The sequence below is a fragment of the Tenebrio molitor genome, chromosome 4 (genome assembly GCF_963966145.1).
Source record: "Tenebrio molitor chromosome 4, icTenMoli1.1, whole genome shotgun sequence".
Taxonomy (NCBI): Eukaryota; Metazoa; Arthropoda; class Insecta; order Coleoptera; family Tenebrionidae; genus Tenebrio; species Tenebrio molitor.
The window spans coordinates 13999533-14013311 of record NC_091049.1 but is presented as its reverse complement, the minus strand read 5'-3'; the positions used below and the strand labels follow the sequence as shown (position 1 = coordinate 14013311).

General features: G+C 35.4%; 1 pseudogene; it reads left to right on the top strand.

Moving 5' to 3' along the window:
• The first annotated feature begins 223 nt into the window (after positions 1-223).
• LOC138129499 (uncharacterized) lies at positions 224-1622 on the top strand (annotated as a pseudogene).
• The last annotated feature ends 12157 nt before the right edge of the window (positions 1623-13779 follow it).

The window sequence follows — 13779 nt, the reverse complement described above, 5'->3', positions numbered from 1 at the left end:
GTGATTTGTAGGTGTAGTTGTTGTACGTGTTGTCAAATTTCGTCTGGTCGATCATAATTCTGCAGTAGTTTACATCTGAAGAGGCTAGCATGTTTCCGTGTATGGTTTCTTGTTTTATTTTTTTCTTGCAAAGGAGAACGCACACTTTATATGTAATTCTAAAAACCACTCAAATGGGGATATTATGATATCAATCGACGCGTCTTGAAATGACAAATATCGTGTGTTCAAATGAAATCCTGGGCTGAGTAGGCGTTGGAAAAATCAAACCGTTTGTAACAGTCTAGTCTGAATTTCCCGCCGTTTGACATGAATGACATTTGTTTATGTCATTGACATACGTTTGTGGTTTTTCGAACTTCGTCTTTTGTGGTCTCCCAGTGCTTTCGAGAATTTCAATAGTTTGATTTTCGGTTTTTTTAAAACCCAGCCAAGGTGTGTTTACAATGGTTTTGTTATGAGAACATAAAGTTTTCATGGTGGAAGCCTATTTTCGAAACGGAACAAAAGTTGATGGCAACTGGGAATATTCTGTCAGTGCATGTTTTGAGGAGTTCCAGGAACGATTTCCGATTGTTGCAATTGTGTATGAGTAATTTCGACAAACTCTCCATCTTTGTTTAAATAATTTTCGAGAAAGTGGTACTATTGGACGAAAAGAAGGAAGTGGCCAAGTAAAGAAACGTACTCAGGAAGTAATTGGGAATGTTCAACAAATAATGGAAGATTCACCTACAACTTCAATTCGGCATTTGTCACAACAGGTTGATCTTTCTGTTGGAACTTGTCAAAAAATTTTAAAAGAAGATCTGCATTTATTTCCATATCGGCTCACCGCTGTCCAAGAATTACATGTAAATGACTTGCCCCAAAGACTAAACTATTGTCAATGGTTTTTAAACACAATAGCTGATGATGTTTTAGAAAAAACATTCTTTACAGATAAAGCATATTTTCATTTGTCAGGCTACGTAAACTCACAAAACATGAGAATGTGGAGTTCACAAAATCCACATTTTTTTACTGAAGCTCCACATTACCCCCAAAAAATTGGAGTTTGTGCTGCTATTAGCCAACTTAGGATTATTGGCCCATATTTTTTCCAAGGTAAATTACTGTAATCATTTGTTACTCATGTTTATTATCTCAAACATATTTGCAGGCAATATCAATGGAGAAAGATATCGTGCTGAAATTTTAACACCGTTTTTAAATGAACTTCATGATGATGAACTAATTTATGGGTATTTTCAACAAGATGGCGCAACAGCGCATACAACTGGCGCTACAATAAACTTCTTATCCAATTTCTACGCTGACAGGCTTATTAGTCGAAACACACTCAATAACTGGCCTCCCAGATCTTGTGATCTCACACCCTGCGATTTTTTTTTGTGGCCATTTCTAAAAAATTCCATTTATATCACCCCCATAAATGATCTGGCAGAACTTCAAAACAGAATACGGATGAAAATTGATCAAATAAATGAAGATCCAGTGGTTCTTGAGCATGTCATCAGAAATGGAGTTAGAAGGCGGGCTACGCTATGCTTACAACAAGAGGGTGCACATTTTCAGCATTTATTGTGAACGTCTGCAATAAAAACTCATATTTATGTCAAGTTGTGCTTTATTTAGATCTAAACATTTTTCCAGGTAATTAATATATCAAAAAGTTCTCCACTTCCCAAAATTCGTAAAATCTTGCTGAAATAATCTCCAGACGCGTATTTGATGTTTATAATTTCTGACATCGTGGGTTACTATCCAATTTTAAAACGCGACAATTTACATGGTGAACCACTGCACTGCAAAGGAAACGCTGTGCAGGTGTAGGTACAGTTTTGGCATTTCAAAGTTTCGTTTCATGGGTACCATCATATGCATTGAGATGAACAACTTTAATAAAATCCCAGACACTGTGCTTGAAAATGCCCTAATTGGAACATCAGATCTGTTTAATCGGAACATAATTGAACATGTTTGTTTTCAGCAAAGGATGTCCTTAGATATTTGCTTCGAGAATTGGAATCGTTTGTTACTCTATTTTTTGTGAACAACATTGCAAAGAACGAACAAAAACAGAAATATTTTTTTGTTTATACATTTTAGGTTAGCTGTCAACATGCTCTAATTACTGAATTATAACTGTCAATCTACACTTTAAAAAAGCACAACAATTGACGGTTTCCAACGCCTTCCCAGCCCAGGATTTCATTTGAACACTCGATATTTGATACCATTGCGCCAAAACGCTAACTCTATAAATAAAGCCGCAATCTATAATTGAAAATCAAAAACTTCCATTTACTTTGTATGAGTGTGAAAGAGAGCGGTAGATACCCTTTTCAGTTATTTACGGGGGCAATTGACTTCTTAAGAGGGTTCACAGTAGGATGTATAATTGCAAAGATGACACTGAACCAGTACAATGCCTTTAAAAGGGAATAGCCGAATCCGTAATCCCCCGTAAACTACAAATGACAGTTTTATGAAGTGTTCTGACAGAAATCAGTTGGAAAATATTTCAAGTTATATCGATTTTGTCGCTTTATTAATCGAGTTACACATTTGGCGCAATGATATCAAATATTCGTCATTTCAAGACGCGTCGATTGAAATCAAAATATCCCCATTTGAGTGGTCTTTAGAATTACATATAAAGTGTGCGTTCTCCTTTCCATAATTTTTAAAGGTCTGTGTGTTGAAATTAATATTTTGTTGTTCGACAATTGTTTAATGATTTTATAGTTGTTTGTGGTTTGCAGAAAATTGCAGGTTTCTGGTTCATTGATGTGACACTTGTCCGATTCACGGTTGGAAGTACATAAAATTTGGTTTTCAGTCTGTTGACAATCTTCATCTGTCCAAAATTCTCTTTTTTCTCCAAATAGTCGGTGTTTTTTTGGCGGCATCAATATTTGATATTGTAGATTAGGCATTGGGTATATTCGTTGGTACGAGTAGGTGTACGGGTTAGGATCAAGGATTGGGATGTATAATATAAAGTCCTCCTCAAGAAATAGTCAATTTTGACTTAAATTGTAAATCATTTTACAATAGGACAGCCAACCATCTTATAACTACCATAAATTATTCCATTATACCCTCTAATTTTATTGCCCCTTTGTTGTGCAGTGCCGACTCAAGGAAGGACAAACATCAGGTAAATATTGCTTTTTGCTGTGTTCTCACCCACTTTCTTATTATTATTTTTAAATAATAATTTCGGAATTACTTGATATATGATATCCCTAATTGCATTCAATTCAGCTGCAGAATAATTGCTATCTTTTGATTCCCTTTTTTTTCCTTTCCAAATTTTTGAAACAGTGGTTTCGTTGACTCCCGTTAATTGGGCTGTTTCTTTACCGACAGCTTTACATCCCGATTCTAATAAATTTTTGTAGACATTTCTTAAATTTCTTTAGCTTCGTTAGAGTAATGCTTCCTATGTTTCTTTTTCAGTCCTGCTGTAAAAATTACAGGTACCGCTGTTATAATTTGGCATTAAAATATACACCCTTATCTATATTTTTTACCTTCATTTTCCTCGTTATTATCAAAAATTGTTTCAACGTCGACCATATCCTCCTCCTCGCAGTTCTCTTCAAAAGAACGCCACATATTTAAACACAGGTTATAAGTTGAAAAATCCACTCTTTTTATTGTGACGAATTCAAAATATTTCTATTCGCAGTGTAGACTTTCTCTAAGTAGGGGTTGCTAAATATACCTGATGCTTGCCCTTCCTTGAGTCGGCACTGCACGACAAAGGGGCAATAAAATTAGAAATTATTTATGGTTGCTATAAGGCGCTTTGCTGTCCTATTGTAAAATGATTTACAATTTAAGTCAGAATTGACTATTTCTTGACGAGGACTCGTACATGTTATAACGTTATCGACGGATAATATTTTAAATTTCGAAAATTCAATGATTTTAAGAACGTGCATCCCGTTTAATTCAATTAATTCGTCTCTTTTATAGATAAGTTTTAAGTGATGTAAAATTTGAAAAAGTTCCTGAACAGATATAATTTCTAAGTTTGAGATTTCATTAAAAGCTAATGTTATCATTCTTTGTACACTTTGAAGACTGTTTAATAATTTTTCGGTTAAATACATGTTGTGTTGAATTAACATTTGATTTTCGATTTGATCGCTCAATTTATTTAAAGCTTTTAAAGAGGTGTTAATGTTCTTTTGGAGAATTTGCATATCGCTCGTATATCTTTTTGTAATGTGATTGGCAAAAGAAGTGTATTTATTTACTTGTTTGGTCGATGTTTGAGTTTATTTCTTCCAAATCATCTTGATGTAAGTTTCCCGTTATGAAACGTATCGCGGAGCCTAAACCATCAATTAAAGAACGTTTGGATCGATAATTAAACTTTAAGAGAACATCTCCGATTTGCATGCAAGTATCTTTTAATGATTTTATTAAATAAGGAAAATCCTTGTTATATTTAAGTTCTAATATACAGTGCATTTTTTTAACTGTTGCCATAGGGAATTACATGGTAAAACTTATACCCCTGTTAACTTTTGTTCTGATGAACATATTCAAACCATTAACCCATTAACCATTAACAGGGGGTACAAGTTTTACCATGCAATTCCCTATGGCAACAGTTAAAAAAAATGCACTGTATACGCGTTAGATAATAGGTTCTTATAACTACTTTCTATGTTGCTAATGTTAAAATAAAAGTAAAACTTATGGTAATGGTTAATAGTTTTCGATGTGCCTATATCCTCTAAGAAGTATCCATTACTGTGGATCTTTTCTAGTCGAAGGGCCAGGCTGGTCGCCAGGAGGATTAGTCTGTAAAGAAAATGTTTTCCTCAGTCTTTTGATATTTCGTGGATGTGCATTAGCGGGAAATTTTGATTTTTTTTTGCCTATAATTTTATTTTTATTAGTGCTCGTTACGTTTACCTTTTCATAGCATGGGTCAGCTTTTCTAATTTTTTGTTTCTTAAAATACACAGCGGGTTTTTTGATTTGGACTTGGTCTTTTAGGTTTTTGTTTCTGTTATCTAAAATTTTTTTACCACGATCCAATTGTTTTTGATAAAGTTGTTCGTAAAATGGTAACAGTTCACGCTTTCTCTTGTCATTATATGTTTTGTAAATTGTTTTGTCAAGATCTATTTCGTGGGCATTTAAATTTTCATACGGGCCATATAAAAGGCTGAATGGTGTATAACCGGTAGTTGAATGTATTGATTGATTGTAAATTAATACAGCTGATATCATTAAATTTTGTGGAGATTCATTAGGATTTTCAATTTTGAGTATTCTAAGTTTTTCAAGTAGAGTGGAATGTACTCTTTCAATTGGAGAATTTGAGCTGGGGTTGTAGTTTGTAGTGAATTGTAAATTGATTTTAAATAATTTGCAAAATTCCTGAAATACACTATTTTTAAATTTCTTGCCTTCATCGCGTACAATCTTGGTGGGGTAATTGTGATGTGCGCAGTAATGACGTAATTTGTTCAAAATAGTTATTGCTGATAAATCGGTTACAAAGTATGCTTGTGAATATTTTGAAAACAGATCTATTATTGTAAGGAATTTATTGTTATCAAAGCTGAATGTGTCAATGTGAATTACTTCGAAAGGTCTTTTTGCTAATAGTGGACCTGAGAAAGATATTTGATATGGATGTCTTTCGTATTTGCTTGTAGACAAGTTTCACATTCATTGATCATTTTATTAATTTTTGTTTTCATGTCTGGCCAATAGACAGTTTGTTTCAAATTATTTTAAGTTTCTGTAACGCCATTGTGATTATTGTTATGGTAATTATTAATTACTTCATTTTGTTGATCAGGATTTTCTAGGTCTTTACATAAAATATTACATAAAATATTACATTTAGTTATTTGCAGTGTATTATCGAAAAGATGTGAGCATAATGTACGGAAAGTAGATTCAATTTCTTCTTCGGCGAAATCGATTCCATATAGTTGTTTTGGGTTTATTATTTCTTTAAGGGCATTTTTAAGGTTTTGAAGTTCATGACTTTTTCTTATCGTTATTACGTGGTGATGTTTTTTGAATGGTCGTGTGTAAGAGATATTGAATGAGTCACCTGTTTTAATGACTATTCTATTAGTGAAGTGGTTCAATGGTTTTTCAGAAATTGGCATACCAAATACAGGGTTTTCAGCGGCTGTATGTTGTGTATCATTAATAGAAATATGATCTTGCGTATCTTTTTCTGCTAAAATTTCGTCGGCTTCGTCAGGCGTTAAATGTTCATCATCATCGACTTGAGGTAATATTGATATCAAATCTAAGTATTTGATTATACTATAAAATACAAAAAGGGGTATTTTATAGTATAATCAAATTCCTCAAGGCGCAATCGCAATTGGTCTGTTACTTTGTGAAAGTACGCTACCGATTGCGATATTACTTGCGTCGGTGGTTAAATTAAAAGTTTTTGTAAAGTCCGGGTAAGCTAACACAGGAGCGTTTGTTAATAGTTCTTTGCATTTATGAAAGGCTTCTAGGTAGCTTGCATCGTTTGTATAAATTTTTGCATCCTTTTTTAAAGATTTTGCAAAAGGCGAGACGACCTTGGCAAAATTTAGTACAAATCGACGGTAGTATCCAACTAATCCTAAAAATGCTTTGATTTCTTTTGTTGTTTTCGGCAGTGGATATTTTTGTACCGCTTCAATTTTGGAGGGGTTTGGTTTAATTCCGTCAGGAGTTATTACATGTCAAGAAAAGCTACTTCTTTACATAAAAATTTTGATTTATCTAACTGGACTTTTAAATTAAATTCTTTAAGTTTGTTAAAAATTTGTTTGATGTGAACTAAATGTTCGTGCAAGGATTTAGAAAAAATTACGACATCGTCCATGTAAACAAAGCAGGATTTATGTAGATATTCGCGTAAGACATTGTCCATAACTCTTTGAAATGTTGATGGAGCATTTTTTAAGCCGAAGGGCATTCTGACGTATTCGTAATGCCCGTTGTTAACTGAGAATGGTGTTTTTTCAATACTTTCGGTGGACATTTCAATTTGATGGAATCCCTGCGCTAAGTCTAATGTTGTAAAGTACCGTATGTTTAAAAAAATTTCTGGTCTAGTAGGTTCTGAAAAACAAAAGCATTAAAAACGTATGGCTTAGCTTCTCAAATTATATCTATGAAAATGGTTTTCACTCTTGAACAACAGATATTCATGATTGAACCTTATTTTCGCAATGGTCATACACTTCACACGTTTCGTGAAAGTGGCAGTGTTCAGCGGAAGCAGTCGACCTAAAGTTTGTACTGAGGAAAATATTGAGACTGTCCAACTAAACGTCAAATGGAAGACGAACCCCAATTATCTCTCAGGCAACTGTCGCAGCAGACTGAGTTATCAGTGTCAACTTGTCATAGAATTGTTCGAAAGGATCTTGATGATTCAGTAAAAGCTGAAATGTACCGAAACAAGATTCTTAATGTTTTTATCGCTCAACTCCAACTCGCTCAGGGGTATTTTCAATAAGACGGGGCTACAGCACGGGAGACTCTTCGTTATGTGTGGCAATTTTTTGATGATAGGTTGATCCATCGAGATCTCTGGCCTGCACTTTCAATGTGCATCGAAGCTCCAGCTCGAGACTATCATTTTCAACACTTGCTCTAGAGTAATTTAAAACACATTATTGTTGATTGTTGTTTATTTATTTATTATTACATTACTTGTTTACACAATTTGCGCGGATTTATTTGTTTTTGTTGATCTGGATTCATAACTTTAACTAACTAACTTTAACCTGTTACACGAAGGTCAAAGACCGTTCCTGGCGGCAATATTAAATGTTCAGCCAACGCAAATTCTCGTAGAATCGTAAGAAAATAACCGTTCTCAAGCTTTTCCTGAAATTGTCATTTTATGACAGTTCGTTCAAACAATTATTGTGATAAACACATTTACGCCTGAATTATTCAAGTTACGCCATACGTTTTTAATGCTTTTGTTTTTCAGAACCTACTTGACCAGAAATTTTTTGAAACATACGGTATGTGCATTTTCCTAAATTATCTAGAATTTCATCAATTCTTGGTAGGGGATATTTATCCACAACTGTTTTTTCATTTAGTTTTCTATAATCTATAACAAGACGCCATTTCTTTTTCCCGGATGCATCTAGTTTTTTCGGAACTATCTATACAGGACTACTGTATGGGGAAATTGAGGGTCTTATAATCTCGTTGTCTAACAATTTTTGTATTTGACTTTGGATTTCCACTTTTAGGTGATGAGGATACCTATATGACTTACAATAAATCGGTTCTTCATCAGTGGTTCTTATTTTATGCTTAACTGCATTCGTAAACGAAAGATTACTGTTTTCGTTATAAAATATGTATATCTTTAAATTGTGAACAAAGTCCTTTTCTTCGGGGTTTAGGTGAGACGTTCTAATAACTTGAGAAATGTTAATATTGGTTTTTGGAACGTTTGGCTTTTCAACATTAACGTTGACTAGCGGTTGTACGTCGACGGGTTGTTTCCAGTGTATTTCTGTTGTTTTAATTTCTGGAATTGGTATCGTGCAAATACCATTTTTTGCAATAGCGATTGATTCAAGGACGATTATTTTACCATTAGTTAAATTAGGAATCACAACTGGTCCATTTTCGATATTAACTGGGATTTTTAAATGATTATTGGTCCTTTGGGAAAATGGTGTGAAATTTAAAGGGTTAAGTTCAATAAAGAAAGGAATCCCTTCCTTCGCCAAGTAATTTTGATTTAATTTGTTCAAACAGTAAACAATTAAACAAGCAACTTTCATCTTCTTTCTTTAACATATCTTTTGCCATTGACATTTCAGTTTGCGAAATTGCGAATGCAATGTTTTGGGGTTCAACGAAATTTGTAGAATTATTTAAAATAGTTGGTACTTGTTGGTTTAGATTTTTACTTAAATCAATTGAAGTAATTAGATTTACTTTGGCAACTGAATCAGTTAAACTAGTGATTAAATTTTCTTCTACCCGTTCGGGAAATGAATTAATTGAATTAGTAATTGTTTTACGTAAAGGTGAACGCGATCTATCCCGTGACATGTATATTATAAATTATGGAAGGACTTACAGGAGAGCCGCTCGCATCTGGATGGCCTCAGGTGAAAATTCTTCCGCGAAGTGGATCAGATGGCCTAGTGGACTTGTAGTTGACCGAGGGCCCCTTCCTGGTGTTTCTGTACCCAACAAACTCTTGAAAGACACCGGAGCTTCTTCGATAGAATCTTCGCTTGGGTATCCTGTTGTAACATCTACATGTTCAAGTTTGCTAATGACAATTAATTTTGTCGCCTCTGAAGTGGGTTTAAAAAAAAAAACAGTATCCTTAGTTGCGATTTTCGTTAAAAAAAAAAAAACATTAATTTAACAAGACAAATATCGTACCGAACAAATATAAATAATTGTGTGCACCAAACCCCAATTGAGGTAAAAGACAATTTAAGTAGTTTTTTTTTACGTTCATTAAATTATTTATCCAGGGTTTTTGATAAATTGAGCGGAAAACTCCAATTTGTTCCGTTCCTGTTCCGTGACTGTTCCGTTCCTGTTCCGTTCCTGTTCTGTTCCTGTTCTGTTCCTGTTCCGTTCCTGTTCCGTTCCTGTTCCGTTCCTGTTCCGTTCCTGTTTTGTTCCTGTTCACGTTTGCCGTTGAATTTAAATAAGGTTTATAGTTTAGTTTTCGTTTGATCGTTTAAGCGGATTTGTTAGTATTAATTTCGTGTTAATTCATTTTTTTGTGTTGAGTTTAAATTAATTTTTTTGTAATATATTATTTATTATTCGATTCTTTTAGACTTTCTTCCCAGTCAGGAAGTCGTTCCTATTTTCTTTTGACTGTGGTGGCGCCCAACTGTATTTGTTATTCCCTTAGCTAGACCACCGAGCTCCCCGGCGAACAGCTGCCGCAAGGAAGACCGATTTTTTTTTAGGTTACATTGTTCGCAGCGCCAATTAAGTTCGGACACAACCGAATTGAGTTTTTTAAAAAATATTTATTAAAACTACGAGCTCTCTAATACATGGTACTAATAAGAACTGAGCTGAGTGTCACTACAATTTCTTTATATACCCTAAAATACAGATGGCTTATTGATAAACAATGCAGACATGTACACATTTGGTGAATAAACTAACATGGTGCAAACAAATGACATTTGATAGATAAACTAAACATATAAATACTTTGTAAAATAAGACATATTGTGGGGTGGTCACGTAGACATCTGTTGAGCTATGAGGGTGGTCACGTAGGCGACATAATTATATGTATTCGCAATTTTTTTACACACTGTCCGCTTGTACCGGCTTAAAATGGTACTGTCAAGGTACCGACACCAAAACATCACAGTCACTCAAAAAGTCTAATCTCGGAAGCAACTCTCCGCACCGATTTTGTACCAAATCAAACAGTATTTGCTGGTGTTGAGACAAATCGTCGACATCTTCAACGACGTGTTCGGTTGGGCTGTCCTCCTCAATGTTTTTTTGGGCGGTTTGAGGAGCTTGATCTATCTAAACTAAACGTTGCCCTCAAAAGTGACGACGGTTTCAACAGCGACAATCATTTCGAATACAGTTTGCAGATTCTCTCCCGTCGGAGTTGTACTCTTCAACTAGGTGAGTTTTTTGTTTTTTGTTTAATTTGTAACTGTTTCCTCCACAGATTGGAATGCTGGCTGTAATACTACTTTGTGACATCATTACAAAAGAGTTTGATGATTTGTTGTTGCTCTTTCACAAGTTGGAAAATGGCAGTACCGATTTGGTGACTAACGAATGTGACATCAGCCTTTACAAGAAGTGTATCAAGAAATCTACCGGAATTTACAGCTGCCAGATACTTCTATATCAACAAGTCTTTTGAGCAGTATCACCACTTTGTTTCTAGTGATGATCTAGTTTAGATAGAAGTTTTTGTAACAATAATTATCACAACAAATGGTTTCATAAACCAGAAAGTTGTTTAGAAAATGACAATTACAAATTATATTTTGATCGCACAGTTTTAACTGAGATTCACATTCAGCATAACAGACCAGACATTATTATTTTAAATAAACAACAAAAGCAAGCATATCTTTTAGATATAGCTGTTCCAAATTCACACAATATAACACAGACATATAATACAAAAATTAATAAATATTTAGAACTCTCCGTTGCCATGAGAAATCTTTGGTGTTTAGAAAAAATTTCGATTTTACCATTTATAATTTCAGCAACAGGAATAGTACCGCAATCTCTTTTTAAAAATTTAAAAATTTGGGACTTAGAGAACACATTGGTGGTTGAAATTCAAAAAGGTATATTATTATACTCATGTCACATCGTGAGGAAATTCCTTAACATTGACACAGAACATAAAACACAAAAAAGTGAAAATGTGGAGGCGAGACGCCGGTAATTATGTTGATAAGCACTACACTATTACTTGATAGTATTATCCGTAATAGTGTATGTACTCCGGCAAAATTGCCGTGCCGCCGGGTGGAGGTGGGATACGAGAAAATTGATTCAAAAGTAAACAGTTTGCTATATAAAGAATCTGCAAAATTGAACTTGTCAGAAACGTTAATTGACTTTTGATGACAAGATAAACATTTTACCACAAAGTATGGGGAAACTTTAATGGATTTCCACTTTGTTTATGACGATTTCAAAATCAATATCTTTAAACAACGATGAGAACGATGAGCACCATTAACGTTAGTTTATACTATTACCGATAAATTGCAATGATCCAGTACCTTCAGTCTAATTCTGTTTAAGTAACAGTAAAGTTTTCGGAAGGTGTTTCCATCAAGCCTTCTATTACAGTTGGTAAACTTTCATTAAGACTCATGGATCTAGGCGCAATTGAGACAATTTTCTCCTTTGGAAGGTTGTTAAGTTTCACACCATCAACAATCGAAAACTTGACCGTTAGCACACCGCGAAAAATCTACACAATTTCCATATTACTCTTCTGCAGTGTTTGTTCAACTCTAGGGTTTGTATCGCAGGTGTCGAGGTACATTCAGCCTTGAATATACTCCTACAAGTTGTCTTGTTCGCTCACAGCTTCTACATCTTGATCGTCTCCGTTTTGCTGAAGCAAAGACAATGGTCTCTGTTGTCACGAAAATGGTAGAGAGTGGAGTGCGAACCGAACAATAAGAAATCTCTCCACTTCATATTTTTTGTTCCGAATGCAGCGGATGCCGTGATGATCGTTTTCGTATTTTACATCTGGATAAAAATTATAGGCGGCGCAAGATTGTTCAAAATGCACACTCTGGAATTTTTGCAAGCCTATTCACAATCTTTCTACAACGTGTTGGCTTTCGTCATTCTGCCAATGATACTGTCGCGATACAAATATCAGTATTTCTTGTTGAACCAACACTTCGCTCCGACGCGGAAACAACTGTCCAAAGTGGTTCTTCTCAAAATCAAGCGCAACCTCTTGGTGTTGAGAGAAGTCGTCGATCTCTTTTGCAACATCTTCGGGTGGACCATCCTCCTCAGCGGTATTTGGTCAGTTGCGTACACGGTCAAAATGCTTTCGAGAATTGAGCTGATTTTAATCAGGCAGAGGAGACGAAGGGATTATTTTACCGCATGGCATTACACACCAAGCCACCCCAGCTGGTTCAGTAGTAACTTCAAAGTAGGGCTGAACTAGGTACTGTTACGATTTAAATCGGCGCGCGCTTGTAAATCTTCGCGATTTCTCTAGAACGTTCTAGAACCCATCTACAAAAACGTACAGGGACTTCCGTCGAAAAATCCGCGCAGAGGGGGGGCGAAAGCTATAACTCGTGGGAACGAGGGACAAAAAGGGGAAGTTCACGGCTGTTCGCAATGTAGTTAGTGCCTGGGGAGAGTCAAGGGGACAGTGATCCAGTGAATTTGCAGAGCTGACGGGACGACGTAGTGAAGTCCACGAGGGGCCGTTGGAGACGATTCGTCCAAGTACCACCGCCCCAAATCGCCAAGCGGATCAAGAACTTCACTACGACAGATTCCAGACCGAACGCTTTTGCGGATCAAGATCTCGTCAAGTCCTGCCAGTCCAGGTCGTCCCCGGACTCACCGGAAGGTCCCGGATTTACCCACCAGCCAAATCCGGAGCAGTGGTGACATTTTCTTTCGTCTAGGCCGTGGCTTCCACACCTTATTCATATTTTACATATAAATTCACGTTATCTATCTCATCTCATTTTTTATTTAATTTCACTTTTATTCAATGAGAGACTCATTGAAATACATAGTTTATTAATCATGTCGTCACTGTCTAAATTGGCAGTTTGTACATAATCCAGTTTTAGGAATCAATTTTTAATTTGCGTCAAGGGCAGAACTTTTTATTCACAGCTTCACCGTATCAGCTGAGAGTGACCTCGTCAGCATCGAGTTATCGGCGAGCACCACAGTTTTTTGCGACGCACAGTGGGCCGAAATCCCGAAAACCTGGTCACAGGTCTCCAAAAAAAATTTCCCATTTATGAACTTTTTACTTATGGAATATATGTAATGGCCCCCCTAGAATCTTTCAGAGCTTTTGACCAGTGCAAATATTTGGGGTTTCTATTATTATATTCCATTTGGAAAGTGAGCGTCGAGCACCCTGCATTTCGTGTCCTAGCTGCGCAAAAATATTAGGTTTTAAAAACGCCATACAATTGTTAATTATTAGTGTTTGAACTTCGTGTAAAATGGATTCTTCTCCTAAAGTTAAGTAAAATAATA